This window comes from Podarcis erhardii (assembly GCF_964252035.2).
Source record: "Podarcis erhardii genome assembly, chromosome: 9".
NCBI lineage: Eukaryota > Metazoa > Chordata > Lepidosauria > Squamata > Lacertidae > Podarcis > Podarcis erhardii.
In genome coordinates, this window is record NC_138512.1 from 39,106,427 (window position 1) to 39,123,249 (window position 16,823).

The 16,823-nt window shown below is 41.1% G+C and overlaps 1 long non-coding RNA gene across 2 annotated transcripts; it reads right to left on the minus strand.

The window, feature by feature from the left end:
* Positions 1-864: 864 nt before the first annotated feature.
* On the minus strand, positions 865-15,834 carry LOC309349351. Of its 2 annotated transcripts, none has more exons than XR_014159866.1 (3): positions 15,687-15,834; positions 7,567-7,777; positions 865-4,018 (listed from the first exon to the last, which is right to left on the minus strand). It is a non-coding gene; the product is annotated as an uncharacterized lncRNA (long non-coding RNA). The 2 variants fall into 2 exon arrangements; XR_014159867.1 differs by lacking the exon at positions 15,687-15,834 and adding an exon at positions 11,701-11,755.
* Between the last annotated feature and the right edge of the window lie 989 nt (positions 15,835-16,823).

Genomic DNA, 16,823 nt, shown 5'->3' on the forward strand with positions numbered 1-16,823 from the left:
GTGATTTTTGGATTCAGCGCATCAGATTCATCCTAAATCAGCTGAAAAAACACAGACAACAAATTTGTTGTTGACCAGTGTAATGGGAGCTATAGACCAACAAATTCTGGAGGGTACCAGGTTGTGGAAGGATGAGGGAGGCAAATGTAGGCATCACTGCTCCCTCTTAGGTGACACAAGAGGCCAATTGGTTTTTGTCTGACCCTATAAAAAGCCACAGGCTGGTCTGAGTCTTCTTGATTGACAACTGAAGACGAAGCTGCTACCTCTCTGCCTATATATGCTTTTCTGTTGAGGTCCAAAGGATGAGTTTTGCTTACATTACTGAAAACTGGTAAAATATGCAGACTAGTGATTTTGTTTGTTTGTTAAATATTCTTTATTGATTTAAAATACAAACATATGCAAAAATATACAAAATCATTACAACAGAAGTGACGAAAAGTAAAGAAAGAAGAAGCCAAAAAAGAAGAAAAAGAAGAAAAGAAGGGGGAAAAGAAAAAAAGAAAGAAAATGCTATGTATAGAAAAGAACAATATCTTCTATAATAACACTTAAATAAAAATTCTGGATGTAAAACTTCCAATCGTTCTCATTATACTGTTCGTACTGACGTTATTTTTTCACACAGTTTTATATTCTTTTATATCTTTTCCATCTAGTCAATAAAATATTTGTTACCTGTTTTCACTTACAAATATCATTCAAGTTCTGCTAATATGGTAGGATTAGTACAATATAGTCTTAAGTAATCCTTAAATCCTTAAATCCTTAAATATTTTCCATTCTCCATGTTGAGAGTTTGGTTCTGGGTCACCCCCAAAGCCTTTGGGGGGTTGTGTAGCCTCCGTGTTGCCCCCTAAATCACCGTCTGGCAGCTGCTTTTGCCGGGGAGACTCCACGAGGCATACCCGAATTGGAAGGCGGAAAAACCGGAAGTCAAATATGCAGACTAGTGATTAAATATATTTCAAGTTACTGTCCTGAGACGTAAATAGAATGCTTATAGATGTGTTAACAGGGATGGGGAACCCATAACCCTAAGCTGCTGCAGTCCCATCATCCCCATCCAGCATGGCCAGTCATCAGGGAAGATGGGAATTATGGCTTAGCAAGGTCTGGACAGCCACGGGTTTCCTCATCCCTGCCTTATTATTTTTGAAGGAGAATATCATTGAGATCAGTCTGAAATGGGTATCGGAATGGATTTTTTAGATTTCATGTCTTCCAGATGCCCAACTGGTTACCTTCAATCAAATATTGGTAACATTGTTTTGTTTTTTTTTTTTAAAAAAAACCTCAGTGTGCAAGAAAATGTTTTGTAATAAGAAGCAGCTACCTGAAGTAAAAATGAAAATGTTTTGGCACATAAGTCACATTTCTGAGTTAAAGGGTTTTGGATTGCATAATACCAGAAGCAACTTTTTCCTTTTATTTATAAAACTGTGCCACTGACTCAAAATCTGAAAGATGAATACGGAGTAAACCCTCTAAAGGAAAGAATGTGTGGTTTATTTCTATGGGGATAAGCAGCCCAAGGTTTTGTTCCTGTGTTAATGCAGAGATAGCTTTTGCTGAATAAACATCTTCCCTAGTATGTGAAATATCTATGGAAAGCCACTGTTTAAACAAAAATTAATGCAGTTGCAGAATTTTAATAGTTTTAGATTGCAAATCCCTTTTGATATCTTTATATTAGGTGCCACATGACGTTGCTATCTGGGAATGAAAGAAAGCAAATTAAACTACACTGTAAAGCAGGAAAACATGAAAGAGGAAAAGATTATGGGAAGGGGTTTGTCAGTCTGATTCAACTGCTACCAGTAATAATGATAATATTTACTATTTCTATAGTGCTTCAAAGTGCAGTACATTAATGAGTTCACAGCACAGTCTCGTGTACATTTGCCTGAGAGAAAGTGCCATTAAATTCATTGGGGCTGACTTTGGGGTAAGCATGCATAGGATCATGCTGCTCATAATGCTTCCAGAATTCCTGTAAGGTTGGCAAGAACTTTGGTCCCATTGTGCAGATTGGGGAGAGATCAAAGGAAAGCGGTTTGCCCAAGACCTCTGAGTGAGCTTATAGCTATTGCAAAGTGTAAAACAGAGACTTGTTGCCGGGCAGCTGTTGAGGCCACAATGTTGAGGCAAGTCCCACTGCTGAAGGTGGCTGGGTCCAGCGGCTGTCACTTCCCCCACAATGGCCTGGAGCACTGATCTTCAACAGGTAGTTCGAGAGCCATTACTGGGTTAAGGCATGATCCAAGGTGGGTGTCATTTCCACCATGCAAACATATGGTAAAAAAGAAATGGGTGCCCAAATGCTGGTTTGGATAACAGTGGGTCTCAGGTCTGAAAGGGCTGAAGACTATGGTCCTAGAGGCATCCTAATTTAGAGGCATTGAAATGGTAACAGCCAGTTTACAGGCAGTGCTATCTAAGCCAGGGCATGCCCAAAAATGTTCAAGGGAGCACACCAGAAATCACTTTTCCAAGAGCACCCGTGCATCTGGAGCCAGCCCCACCTTGAAGCTCCTAGCAAACCCCCTATAACCCCCCCTACTTTGTGCCAGCAACCACATCACAAAGCCTTTTAGAAGAAAGCCACTGCACTTTAGACCAGTGAGGGGAGAAAAACCCTTCATGTTCTGGAACTTAATAGGCAGGGTTATTGTATTGTGATGGATATCAGAAATTTAGATGGGCTAGAGGAGATGTGGCAATTGGGGAGGGAGAGCTTTGACATATGAGCTGAAGATTGGGACTATTTAATGAGTCTTCTTTAGCCCACCTCCGTGATTTATTGAAAGAGCTAATCTGAATGCAGAACAGGCGCTGGCTTTTATGAGATGTGTTGACCTTCAGAGTTAGGTGATCAGGCTAACACGGAAAAGTGTACCAGAGCAGCCATATGCAACGGATACACTGTGGTACTAAAATATCAAGCTTCTAAGAAGTGCACAGATAGCTTTGATGGAGAAAAAACATGGGTTTTGTCCAGTTTTTTAGACATTTGCCTTTGCGTTCCTCAGCCATCAATTGTGTCCTCTTTCCTTTTGCTTCTTCTCTTCATAGTTATTCAGTACCATGGAAATGTTGCTCACCTAGATAAATTTCAGGGCATCAGCAGTTTGGCAATCTGGCTGGTGACAGATTAGATTCCCGAGAGCTTTGTGGTTTTCAGCTTCCTGATAACCCGAGGGAGGTTTCTGTGGGAGCTCTTCCAGGGGCTTATGCAGTTGGCAGCATATCTTTGGTTTGCCGTATAATTTCTCATGCCCGTGCTTTGAGCCTTGCAGCACTTCCTGCTTAATGCCAATTCCTTTCCTCTGATGTGGGTAGACAATTTCACAGCTTCTGTCAAGCTGGTTCCTAGCTCAGGGCAACTCACCCCATGCTTTGTAAACAAAAGGCTCATTATATCAGCGTATCCTGAAACTCAGCTTGACACTCCCACAACACTCTTGGGGTGAAGCCCTGGCTCCGCTGGAGCTGATAAGAGCTTTAACCACAATTTCAAAGGAATCCATATTTCATCCATAATATTTGATGCCGTTATTACATGCTGCAGGTGTGCTGAGAAGGGACCACACCATCGAGATCTGTAGTGCCCCAAGCTAGTCGCTGTGCTGGATCCCCAACAGCTGGCACATTCTGTTCCTAATTCCCAGGGAAGATGATTGCAAACAGATGTTACCCCTATGGCACTCTTACCTAGATGACAACAATCTTCAACTGGATTTTCCAGTGGGATTGTGTTCAATATATTCAATGCTACAAGGACTCATTTGAGTCAAATGAGGATATTGGCAAAGCAGTTTTGTGCTGCATTGTTTTTTTTAAAAAAGTTATCCCAAAGGCAATGATACTGCTGTTAAGGAGAATCATGTAAGATCAAAGTGAGTTTTTGGTAACATAAGGACTCTTCTTCATTTCTCCATTGTCAATGGAACGCAGAAGAACAAATGTTTTTCATCCTAAGGACTGCATTTTCTCATGGACAATCTTCCAGAGGCTGCAGAGGGATAGAGAGGCACAAAATCTTAGTGAATGGGGAAGGGTAGCAAAGGCAAAAACAAGTAGGTCAGTGGTTCTTATCGTTGTATAAGGTAAAGGTAAAGGGACCCCTGACCATTAGGTCCAGTCGTGGCCGACTCTGGGGTTGCTGCGCTCATCTCACTTTATTGGCTGAAGGAGCCGGCGTACAGCTTCCGGGTCATGTGGCCAGCATGACTAAGCCGCTTCTGGCGAACCAGAGCAGCGCACGGAAACACCATTTACCTTCCCGCTGGAGCGGTACCTATTTATCTACTTGCACTTTGGCGTGCTTTCTAACTGTTAGGTTGGCAGGAGCAGGGACCGAGCAACGGGAGCTCACCCCGTCGCGGGGATTCGAACTGCCAACCTTCTGATCGGCAAGTCCTAGGCTCTGTAGATTAACCCACAGTGCCACCCATGTCCCCTCTATCGTTGTATAGTAGGCTACATTTCAGCCACACAGAAGTCTATTTTCTATTGCAGGAACATATTGGGCTCGCCCCCTACCTAATGTGCCTGATTGGGTCAGATGCATTTATTAAACTCCTGTGAATTGACAATTTGTACAGTTATCCCTCAAATATGGCATTACATCTACCAGTGTATATTTCTGTTCTACCAATATACTTAGACTGAGGCTCCCACCTTGCACTGCAAATTAATTGCATTAATTCAGATTGTATCCCTACATATATGCTAAGAGCAAAATATTTACATAGCTTCCTGCTTTAAGACTGAAGAGGAGATTTAAGTTTACATAACAACATTCTGTTTATAAGGTTGAATCTTGATTATTTTGGTGTTGGCAAAGGTGCTAAGGTCTGCTTTACCATTTGATGAATAATTTCAGTCCTCCCCCAAAGAATAAGGTCCATGGTCTATGATAGGCAAGACTGCTGGGAAGGGGCAAAAACCATTCGCCACCAATAAAGTGAAGTCATTAGAGCCCAGGAGCAAGTTTAATCCCATGTCAGGGACCTTGTTCAGAATACTCCTTTACATATCCCCAGATATTTGAATACGAACAGAAAGGACTATATTTTGGAGTGGGCCCACACTTCTGCCTATGACACTTGATAGGCTTGTTAACCCTGGATGGAAGTGGAATTTACAGAATGCCACAATGGGCAGACAGAACCCCAAGAGAAGAAGAACACTTTGCTGGGGTCCACATAGCAGACAGAACCCTTTTGCTGGTTCCAAAATGGGAACTTTTTCCAATTTCAAGTACGCCTTAAAATGAAACCTTAACTTTCAGTCTTCTTGATACAATCATAAGGCAGGCATGTTATTTGCATGCCACATTCAATATTCTGTGGCATGTTCCTCCCCCCCCCCCAAAAAAATGCTAACTTTAACACCGTGTGTAATGACAAAAGCCATTTCAAACTATTAATTTAGCTTACCTGATATTTTTCTTTTCCTAAGCAAATTTGGACTAGGTAAATTCACCTGCAAAAATGTTTTCCCAAATGTACATTGGTTCCAGAGGGAGGGCAAAAGGAGTTTGAATTTGGGGGGTGGCATAACTTTAAGAAGTGAGATCTCTGCTGAAGGCTGAAAAGCACCCCAGGGTCTGACAGCTGTTAGTTAGCTGTTACAACCCTTCTGCTCTTACCTTCCTTTTGCGAGCGTATTTTCCATTCCTGGATTAAGCTGTAACTACTTCACATGCCTTTTATTTACACAACACTGCCCCATTTCTACATAATATGGTGGGAGCCACTAAATGCCCTGAACAATGCTCCCAAGAGTCCCTTAACCCACTGGCAGGTCTTACTGTGCCATTTGGTGGTCATTATTCCTTAAAAAAAATATACAAACAACCTTTTAAAAAGAGTGATTTTGCAAACAATGGTAATTAGAAGTTTCTTGTGATTTCACTTATCACACATAGCTTGACACTGTAGCATATTATTGCTTAACGATAGGGAATTCTGGTTTTAGTCCTAGCTATCTTGGTATCTCAGGAAACTACATGATGTCATAATATTAAACAGTGAAATCTGAAGAACAGTAAAGTCATTTATATGGATCCCCTCTCTGAATAGTAATGGATGATTTTTTGCTTTCTTGGGCACTTTACCTCTCTGGAAAGCAGGGTGAAATCAATTATTTCAGCACTATAAAGACAAGGGTTGTGTCCCAGACCACAATCACAAAGCAGGCACATTTTAATACCCAGAACGACCATCTGGATCATGTTGACTTTCTCTCTCTCTTTTTTACCATGGCAAAAGGGGTAAATGAAACCCAATTCCTGACTGCTGATGTCATGGGGATTCCTTCAGTCAGGCAACAGCTGGAATCCCCAATCCCAGAGCATTTATAATTTTTAGAAAATGTTACAGATGTTTTGTGTAAAGAATCACTCTAATATACATTAACATTACCATGCTCTCTGGGTAAGAAAGAAAAAGAGCAATTAAGAGGCCAACTGGCTGATCCACAACCCAGTTAAGCAGAAGCTCTTAGCTTTAAATTAATTCAGATCGATTGGCTTTAGCAGTATTAAACTGGCCCACATCCAAATACTTCTGCTTGATTGTGTTGGGGATTGGATTGAGTGTGTAATGCAATTGAATGCAATGACTACCGGCTATCAAAGAAAAGTGAAATAGGAAATGTCTCAAGGTAGGCTCTACCTCTGGTTATAGACTCATAAATGTCAGGTTGCCAGGTGTCCCCCTAAAAATTATTTTCAGATTTTTATATCATGCTGTTACATGAGAATAAAAGTTATTGAGCTTAACAAACACACAGTCTAGGGATAGCTAGAGGCTGTCCCCTATCATTGCCCATTGACTGACATCCAAGATTATCTGTGTCACCTAGCACTAGGCAAGGGGATGACTGAATGGGTGGAGGAACAGCTTATGGAAACAGAAGGGAGGACGTGATAACCAATTGCAAAGCTGAGCTTATATGTGTGTACTGCAGTCTGAAACTTCCAAGCATTTATGTTTTAGATGCTGGGTTTTGGAGATATTAAAAGCAAACTAGATTCCTTTGCCAGATGGATTTTCTAAGCACCAACAGCCTTAACAGAAAATCCTCTGGATTTGAGATGCGTTCAGAAAGAGTTAAACACTGTGATGAAACAACAAAGAGATACAGAACCTTTTCATGACAACTCATTCAATATCACATTTGCTTCAGAGGTTTTTGAACCATCTGTTGTAAACAGCTCATTATACAGAGCTGTGATGAATATATTTAGGATAGAAGAGAAAACACTGATGGTCAATCTCTTTAAAGTGCAAAAATCTCATTCCTAGAAGTGAAAGAACAATGTTTTTTGGGATCATGGAAGATGATTTTGACTTGCTTATACCTACTATACCAAGAGAGTTGAAAATAACTTTTGTCATTCAAAGCCTTTAGTTTAGGAGGTATGTAAATGTGGCCATTAATTGCTGGGCTAAACTTGTTCAGTCATAAATTGAACAATAGAACTACAAATAGAAATAGCACAGTTTTCTTATTTCTATGTTCCAAAGTGAAGATCATAGTTTCACAACTTACAACATCACACTGAGCCAGTTTAAAGATTGGTTCAGAGTAAAATCTGGCTCACAGGTATTTGTAAAAACCAACATCTGGAACTGGAGCTGCTGATATGAGTGCTTGATTCTTCAAAGACTTGCAGTGAATTTTGGTTGCATATGAATTAGCTTGCAGTTCAGTGGCCAAACCTCACTCTTCTGGGCTGCTACAACAGATTTTGTACCTGGGGCTGGGAGTAGAATGAAAAAAAAAGCAGTATAACCACATTATCTCAGGGGAAATGCTTCATTTCCATTCAGTGCTTCATTTCCACTCCCCCTGGTCATGATGCAGATTGGTAGGGAGAAAATTCAATTCAGTTCACATTTAAAGGCGAACCCGCTTAATTCACAGTAACAAAAACAGTAGTCAAACTGAAACATTTCTCCAGATAGTTCTCCAGGATAGTGGTACAAAACTGCATATAGTGGGGCAAAGTGTGCATAAAAATGTGGAATTATGGGGAACTGCTTTGCAAAAATGTGGCACATTGAGCAAAATTTCATACAAAAATATGCATGTTCAGAACAGTTCACACCAAAAATGCAGATTAATTTTCATGTGGACTTAAAAAAAAAAAAAGAAGCAAACTGATACGGAAATGTGGGAACTAGAAAAATGAGAAACTGAGACTGAAGATTTGCCTGTCACTAGTTGGCCCAGGTTACAAAGTGACTTCTATAGGAAGGGAACTGGAGGTTATTTCCCCTGCCCCTCCAATGAGAAGTGCTTTCTCCAAGATGGTAAGCAAGGTTGGAGAAATGAGAAAAGACACTTGTCCATAGTGTAATTCTTTTAAACATTTGAGATGATCATTCTAGATTTTATTAGAAACTAAACAGAAGCAGACATAAAGCCATAAAAAAGAACCCAGCACATACAAGTGTTATCAAGGGGACTTGCTGCCCTACACATTGCACCTTGCCTTTTTATGACAGAATTTGTCTTAAGACATAGATACATGCAACATCTGTGGGGATGCTGAAACATCAGAGCAGATGTAGGTAATTTTGAGGATGTTGAATGATTTCCCCCAATCCATTTCTGTTCCTTAAAAACAAAACTGAAAAGGTGCCTTTAACACACATCGAAAAGGCCAGTAATTATTTTAGACCTTCATAACAATGTTCAACACCTGGAAGAATTTGGTCTTTTAAGCTTTGTGGAAAATGTTTTCACACTTAGCACAGTTTTTCCTCTCTTAACTCCGCCCCTGCCCCCCAAAACTCCAGAGCAGTCTGGGAATCATTAAGGAGCTAATGCTTTCATCAAACCCATCAGCAATGGGGAGATTCTACAGTAAATCAACTTAATTCACAGGAGGTTTCAACAAAGCTCATTTTGACTCATTCAGGGCACAGGGAATAAATCTTGAGTACCTTTGAAAGGGACCTATGTTTAAGCACAAGGCTTCTGTCTCAGGACTGGATTTAAAACAACAGGAGAGGCCTTGCCAGATCCCCTAAATTCCAGTGACATTTTGGAACTTGACAATACTTCAGCATGCAAGACTTACTCTATGTTAGCTGAACTGTGGGTCAACAACAACTCTATGAACAGCAAATATAGGCTAGAGAAAGTTCTAGGAGGTTGTGGAAGAGAAAGAGAGAAGCAGTGTAGCATAGTGGTTAGAAAGTTTAATACCTGGTGTCATTGCGTGAGCTTGGGCTAGCCACTGTCTCTTAGCCAACCTTTATACAAGGGCAGCCCATTCCTCTTTGCCGCTTGAGACGAAACAGGAAAGTGCTTCCACAAAGCCTTACTTACCAGCTGCCATGCTACCCCAGTGCTGTCCAGCAGGATTCCGCTGCCTGAGGTAGCTGCTTCAGGCCCTGCCTATCTCACATGGTTGTTGCCAGGATATATAATAGGCAGGTGAGTCATGTATGCCATCTTGAGCTCCTTGGAGAAAAGGAAGGATAGAAATCTAGTAAATTAATACAGAAGGAGAATAAGAATACTGGATGAGTCAGCTTCTACATTAGAAAAACTGGGAGTTCTTGAGCTTCAATTAATTTTGAATGTATCGGGAAACTTTCTTTGACTGTAGCCAAGGATGAGCTAATTTAAACATCTTAATTTCTTAATTATCCTTAGAATTATTTAATGACTTTAAAGGCAATTAACATTATAGTTTGACTTTAATTGTAGATCATTTGGTAATTTGTTCTGTAACCTCCACTTATATTTACAAGATACACTGCATACTTTCTGACTATGTGAAGTGAACCTATTGCTATGTACACCACATCTGTAACAACTTATGAAGTGTTTCTTCCCCTTGCATTTATTTGGCTGGTAGAATGCCAGTCTCTTTAAGCTTTTGTACATGGTCTTACTTAAGTTTCTTCTTCTTAAATATTAATCTTGCTTCATTAGTTTAAACTTTAAAAATTAAAGAGATGTTTTTAATAGTGGGGTGAAGTTCTAAATTTTTTGAATTCCTCACTGCAGGTTTGTGGCATTCAGTGGCACTGTAAAGTCCACAATGTGAATTTGGCTGAAACTTCAGTAGTAATTAGGAATGAGAGAGAAATTGGCATGGTCTGCTTTTCAGAGCAGACTGACCCAGTTTGATGTCCCTGAACATACTTGCAGACTGAAACAACTATCCATCAGATTGCACATTTCCTGGATTTTGCACTGGCATTTCAGCCCCCCAAAGTGCACAAAATTAACACATTTAGTGTTTTAAAATGTGTACAGAATGCATGTTTTAGGGGAAGGGTGCATGCATAGAGTGGATGAGTGGGGGAGAGCAGTACACCTAGATCCCACATACTGAGCCCAGCAAGCAAAGTGGAGAGCTTAAAATCATTTTTCACACCAAGTAACCCAAGTGAACCCAGCACAAAGAACTTTTTAAGCTCTTTGCATTGCTTAGGGGCAAGACCATCTCAGCGCACTAGCATTGGAAGGTAGGGATGTTCATGCAAGATCTCATGGGAACTCAGATGGCCCTGAGAGATCTCATGAGAGAACCATCATGCTGGGTGTGTCTTGTCCCTAAGCAAGGCAGAAAGCTTAAATGCTTTTTGTGCTCCCACCTGCCCAGCTCATGGTAGAGAGCTTAGAAGCTCTTTATACATTGGGTAACTCCAAGCAGATTGGGAGCAAAAAGAGGTTTTAAGCTCTTTGCGTTGCTTGGATTTAACTTTCACATTTTCAACCAGTCTCCCTTCAACAATGTTGGCATCTGTCTGTCTTGAGAGGCAACAGAAGAGTGTGCCACTGAGGGTAAAGTCAAGCCATTGGAGCTTTACGGTGCTTGCTGGGGCTGTAGAGACAAATACAGGAGAGACATGTTTTATTGTAGCTGGGGCAGACAAAGCCGTCCAGTTTTGCTGCTGTAGATGTACCATAGAGTTTCTTCTTTCTGCGCTCCTCCCAACAGTAATTCTCCTCTGGTCATTGCTGTGGATACATGACGCGGCACTGTGGTCATTTGCAAGGAATTCAACACGACAGAGTTATTGTTGAAATCACACAGGTTAAATGCATGTAAGATGTAATTGTACTGTATGAAATTGTTGTTAATTGGGGCTGGGATTCCATCTGGAAGTGGCCAGAGGTTAACAAAAGATGGAAAACAAACGAATCACTCAACATGATAAGATCATGGGAGATTCATATACAAAGCAAATATTAACTAAAGGAATATAGCCTTTTTGCTAGGTTCTTGCCAGTCAGTAATGAAAAACACTTGTCTACCTGTGTAGGCAAGACCAAAGAAGGCACAATGAATAATGTGGATTGCCTATTTTTAAGGGTTATTTATTTCTACTCAGAACAGAGTATTGAAGGATGATTTATAGCATGTGCTCATTTTGACCCAACAGCAGTTGTTGCTTCAGTTTAAACTCTTCTGCAACCATGCTACAACATTCTTACCCAATCGCTAATTCAGACTAGTCCATGGTGCACTGTCTCTTTTAAAGCAATGACCTCTTGCATTGCACAAATGCCAGGAAATTCTGTGTATGGCAGGTCAGAATCTCTGTTTTTGTTTTATTGTAACACACACACACACACACACACACACACACACACACACACAAAAACACCTTTGCACTTAACCAAAATTAACATCTCTGAATTAACTAGATAAGTTACCTTACACAAAAGGATTTTTGTTGACACACAGGGGCACATAGTACTTGCTCTCTCATCCCCTTCCAGCTGTAAGTCTGTCCTCAATTGGCAAAGGCTGTAGCAGCTGCCTTGCTTCATCTAACACTCTGTGGACATTTCATATTCTTTTAAAGCAAGGTCATTTCTTTCTCATCCTCTTTGGCTACAGCAGTCTGTCTCCTCCCCCCCCCCCATCTAAGAATCTCACCAGTTCCTTTAGGCAAAACAATTTGAACTTAATAAACTTAATAAACTCTTAGCTTCTCTAAGAATACCAGTTTTCAGCTACTAAGGAGTAACTGGTTTACGCAAAAAAATAAGGATTTTTAAAATAAAGAAATGGACATTCTTAGATTGTCAGACTGTGCTGTCTAACAAGCATGATGAGGCGAGAAAAAAATCTTGGAATTTAGTTTAAGTAGCAGATTGAGCCTTGCATACTCCTAATGTTATTGATGTGAGAGACGGTGATAGCTGTAACTCAGACTTAATTGCCATTCAGCTGCTTATGAATAAAAGATCAACAAACTTTTTTTCTTCTCTCTCCAATTTAGCATCCCAAATTACTGCATTATGGTTGTGTCCGATGCTAGTCCTACTCAGAGTAGACTCACTGAAATTAATACACATAAGTTAGTTTCACCCATTAATTTCAACAGGTGTACTCGGAGTAGGTCTGGCACTGGCTATAACCCTATGTCTATAAAAGGGGGGGGGGGGAATAATCACAAATGTGTATTATTTTTCATTTTTTTTCGCTTTGAAATATGCATTTAAATAAGATGCTGGTAAAATACAGAGCATTTTTTATAGTTACTCCGAGTTTATGTTATCTGGGAGCTACATCTTCTCTTGCAGGCCCACCACAGCCCTAGCTTGAACCAATGATAGGCAATAGTGTGACATACCCTATTTCTGTTTAGCAAGTTGCCAGAAGAAAATAAGGGATAGAAATACTTACTGGGAACACATGCACAGGTGTACAGTATTCTTAGAGGTGGAATTATGGATCATTGTCCAATAATGGCAAGCTTGGTTTAGTCATGGAAAACCATTCAGGTGGGTCAGAAGTTCTCTTGGATAATTTTTTTTCATTTGAATTAATTGTCTCTTAGTGCTTATTGCTTTATTTGCCTGAAAGTTGAAGGTGCCCATCTCCTGTACACCTGTAGTGTACTGCCTCTGCTTCCTGAGTCAGATCTGCCTCACTCAGAGGTGTGGGATTAGACTACAAAAAGGTCTTAAAGAGGTTTCACATTAGGGCTTCCACAGCCATTCTCTAGTACTCTACTGTCTGTGATACAGGAACTCTGGTTCCTTTCAAGGGCTTCTTTTTCATGGGGAACTCACAGGAATTCACTTCCAGCACCTCTCAGGTGGAAGCTATTGCCATTCTAAGAGAGCAAGGGAGGCATTCATGGTGAGTTCTGGCACCTCTTTTTCTAGCAAAATAGCACTGCTTTTAACCAAATAGAAAACCAACCAGTTCTTCATAGCCTCACTTCTCCCTCCTCATCTGCTCAAACAGAAGTCTGACTCCTGGCCTGTCTTTGATTGTGCCATCTGCCTCTAGCCCCTTACACCCCAGCAGCCAGCCTCTGAGCCTTGCCAAGCCGTGGCAATGATTCACTGACAGCAAGCATAAACCTTCATTTTAAGTTGTAATGAAGAAAAGGAATCCACACATTGCTCCAGTGCTTACAAGCATTTCACTACGGGGACCCTGTGATGGGAGGTTGTCTGGGCCATAATAGCCAGTGACAGAATATTACCTTCCCTAAACACCCTTTTGCCACATTATCCCCCAATCAACAAACATCCCTTTAACTCAGCAGACGATAATGGCACTCTAAGAGACATTCTGGCCTACCATTTGGGAACTATCATGTTGTTCCTCAATGCCAGTTTCACACATACTGTGAATCCTCTCTTGCAAAATCCAGAATGCCTTTAAAATGAGGACAGACCTAGAGGGAAATTTCTGTACTAAACTAGGAAACGGAAGGCTGTGTGGAAGAAATGAGCAGCAGATGGATGGTCTATTATACATTTCTCATTTGGGGCACTGCATGCAATGGAGTTAATAAGAGAGTTTAATAAAGATAATAGGATGGGTATGCTATTATCTCCTGGAAGAACTTATGTCCTTTTAATTTCCCAGAGTCTCTTCTACCTCTCTTGCGACATGATTGTTTGCTGACACCACAAAGCAACAATCCTATTATCTCAACATCATTGCAATCACTGGCAAATTACCTGCTGTTGTAAAATAACTTTTTGAAAAGTTAATTCCATATATTCAATCCAGCAGTAACCCATACCAGTTCTTTCCATACAACCCTGCAGAAGTAAAGCTTTTCTGTTCTCTACCCCTACAAGTAAAACCTCTGCTTCATATCCCAGCATCTCCCTTATGTTATCTCAATAAACAACTTCTAACATTTGGTCAGGGATAGGCTGACAAGGAGATCTATTGGTAGATTTCTGGATGACTTGCAATAGATCACCAAGCACTTATCTGATCCCCACTTGTTTAGCAACAGCAACAGCCACAAAGCATCTTGCCCTGCACTTTAGGCTGCTGGGGTGGGGGAAAACAAGGAATAGATTTTGGGGTGACAGGATTGGGAGCTTACTTCTGACACCGAAATCACATTTCACATACTTGTCGAAATCACACACTTGTTTTCTCCCACCACACTCCCACCAATCTGACCACCATTTTGTATCTAGCTCCAGTTGATAGAGCTCATTACTGGCTTAAAACATTGCTAGGTCATTCTTTTTCTGAATTTGGATTGAAACTAGTTAGTGGTGGTTGGACATAAAAACAGCACACACACACCCCAATTTTATAAGAAACAACAGGACACATACAGGATAGATTTGGCTTGTAGCTTACATCATGTGTACATCTCCTCCCAAACCAGTGGCTGGAGCGCGCTAGAGTTAAGTGGATATTACAAGCCTGAAGTCTGCCCATCCCTGAAAGAAATCATGAATGGTCTTCAGATGTTGTAGTCAACAACTCCCATAATCCCTGACTCATGGTGACATCATGATGGCTCATGGTGGTGGAAACTGGATGGCCGCAGGTTCCCCACCCGGAATAGGGTAAGCTGAAGCTGGGAGACAGTGACTTTATCAAGAGAAGAGACTAAAGTCCTGCTCGGACAACAATTATGTGTAAAATGGAGAGGTGGGATTGGACCCACTGGTCTCACCTCTTGACCTTTGCACAGTCATCAGGTCTGATGAGCTGTGTTTCCACCAAAAAAGTTTATATTAGCATAGGATCTGTTCACAAAATCCAATCAATATGCAGTCTTGTACTCTTTGCATTGATTCTGTAAGAACATAAGAAGAACTTGCTGGATCAAGCCAATGACCCATCTATATGATTGTTTTCTGAATGGGGCTCTGGCGAATTCATTACTGAGGTGAAATTTGAATGGAAGAAGTCCTGGTTGGTGCTCTTAACCACTACATTAACTTCCTATAATTAAATAACAAGATAATCTCTGAGTATTTTCACAGACAGCTTTCATAATTTGTACAGGCTAACAGATATAGATGTCAAATGATGTTTATCTCTTCCCCTATGGTCATGTGAATTGGCCCCTCCTGAATCCAGGGATAACTATGTAGCTGAGGTCAAAATGTTAGCCCTCGGATTGCACTGGCAGAGGCAGGCCGCAAAAAGCCAGCCATACAAGAGGGCAGAACTGCATTTCCTCACGAGTAGGAGTGATCCTTCTGGCCTAGTTCTGGCTCTTGATGAGAGTCTACAAAGCACCAGACACACTGCAATCAGAGCACTAACATTAGCTCAGACAGGATGCATGAGTCAAGGATACTGAAGGAAATGGGGAAGATCTGCCACTTCCCAGTTGCTGACCACTATTTGCGAAAAGAAACAAGAACAGTTTAATTTGGATTTAGCAACTGAACCCTCCCCTGTGACTTACTGAAAAAGAAGAAGGGCTTAGCTGCAGAAGGGAAGACTTGTGAGATTCCGGTTGTAGCAGAAGCCTCTCCAGAACCATCCTTTTCAAATGACAGGGCCTTTTCCTGCTGCCTTTGATTTTCTGTGTCCACACTGTCAAGAAAAGAGTGTGTGCTAACCACCAAGGCTGCAGTAACAATTATGCTGTCTTCTTTCCTTTATAGCAGGCTCTTGGACTGGATTAACACCCTAGGTCAACACATAAAACCAAAAATAGAACCATTATAACAGGTCCCATTTATCTGGGTTGGCGTAGTGGCTGCATGGAGAAATAAAAAAACAAAGAGAGCTCAGCTGGTTGACCTGGGTCAGCCCCAAAAATAGATGCTTCTCTTCCAGAGCACACTTTAGCTTAAGTAAGAACACTTAACGGGGCATTTGGTGTGAAAGGATGGAGTCTGCAAGCCAACGAGCAACACAGGACATAGGCATTTTTATAACTCAGGTCCCTAAGCAATATAAAAATGTCATGTGATTTTGGGCTCCTTATACTAATAAAAGAATAATTGGGGAGGGGGAAGCAATTCCCTGGCTCCAGCCAGCGCTGGCCCACGGCATTTTGTTGCCTGAAGTACAATCCAAATCTCTCTCTCTTCCTGACTAGGGCAAACACTTCAAAAAGGCTTGCTTGCTCATTCAGGCACCAATTTCTGCCTTATCTATTACCCTCTCATGGTGCTGCCTGAAGCAAGTCACCTCATTCTACTGTACAGTCCAGGCAAAGAGGAAGACTTTGATGTAAGGTGCTGAGGTGGGTCTCAAAACAAAGCCTCCAGTAGCCAGTCTCCAGTATCAACTAGAGGCCTGTGGGAAACCCTAGAAACAGGATCTGAGCACAAGAGCACTTCACCCATTTGTGATTCCCAACAACTGGTATTCGGAGGCATACTGCCTTGTCCTCCATGGATTTTTCAAATCGTCTTTTAAAAACATCCATGTCTGTGGCCATCACTATCACTTGTGGAAGCAAATTTGATAGTGAAAAAGTACTTTTCAAAGTGAAAAAGTACTTTTCAAAGTACATTCAAAATTACATTCAGTTTCAAAGGACATTACTGAGAGGGGAAGAAAATATATCCATTTTCTCCAACACCATGTA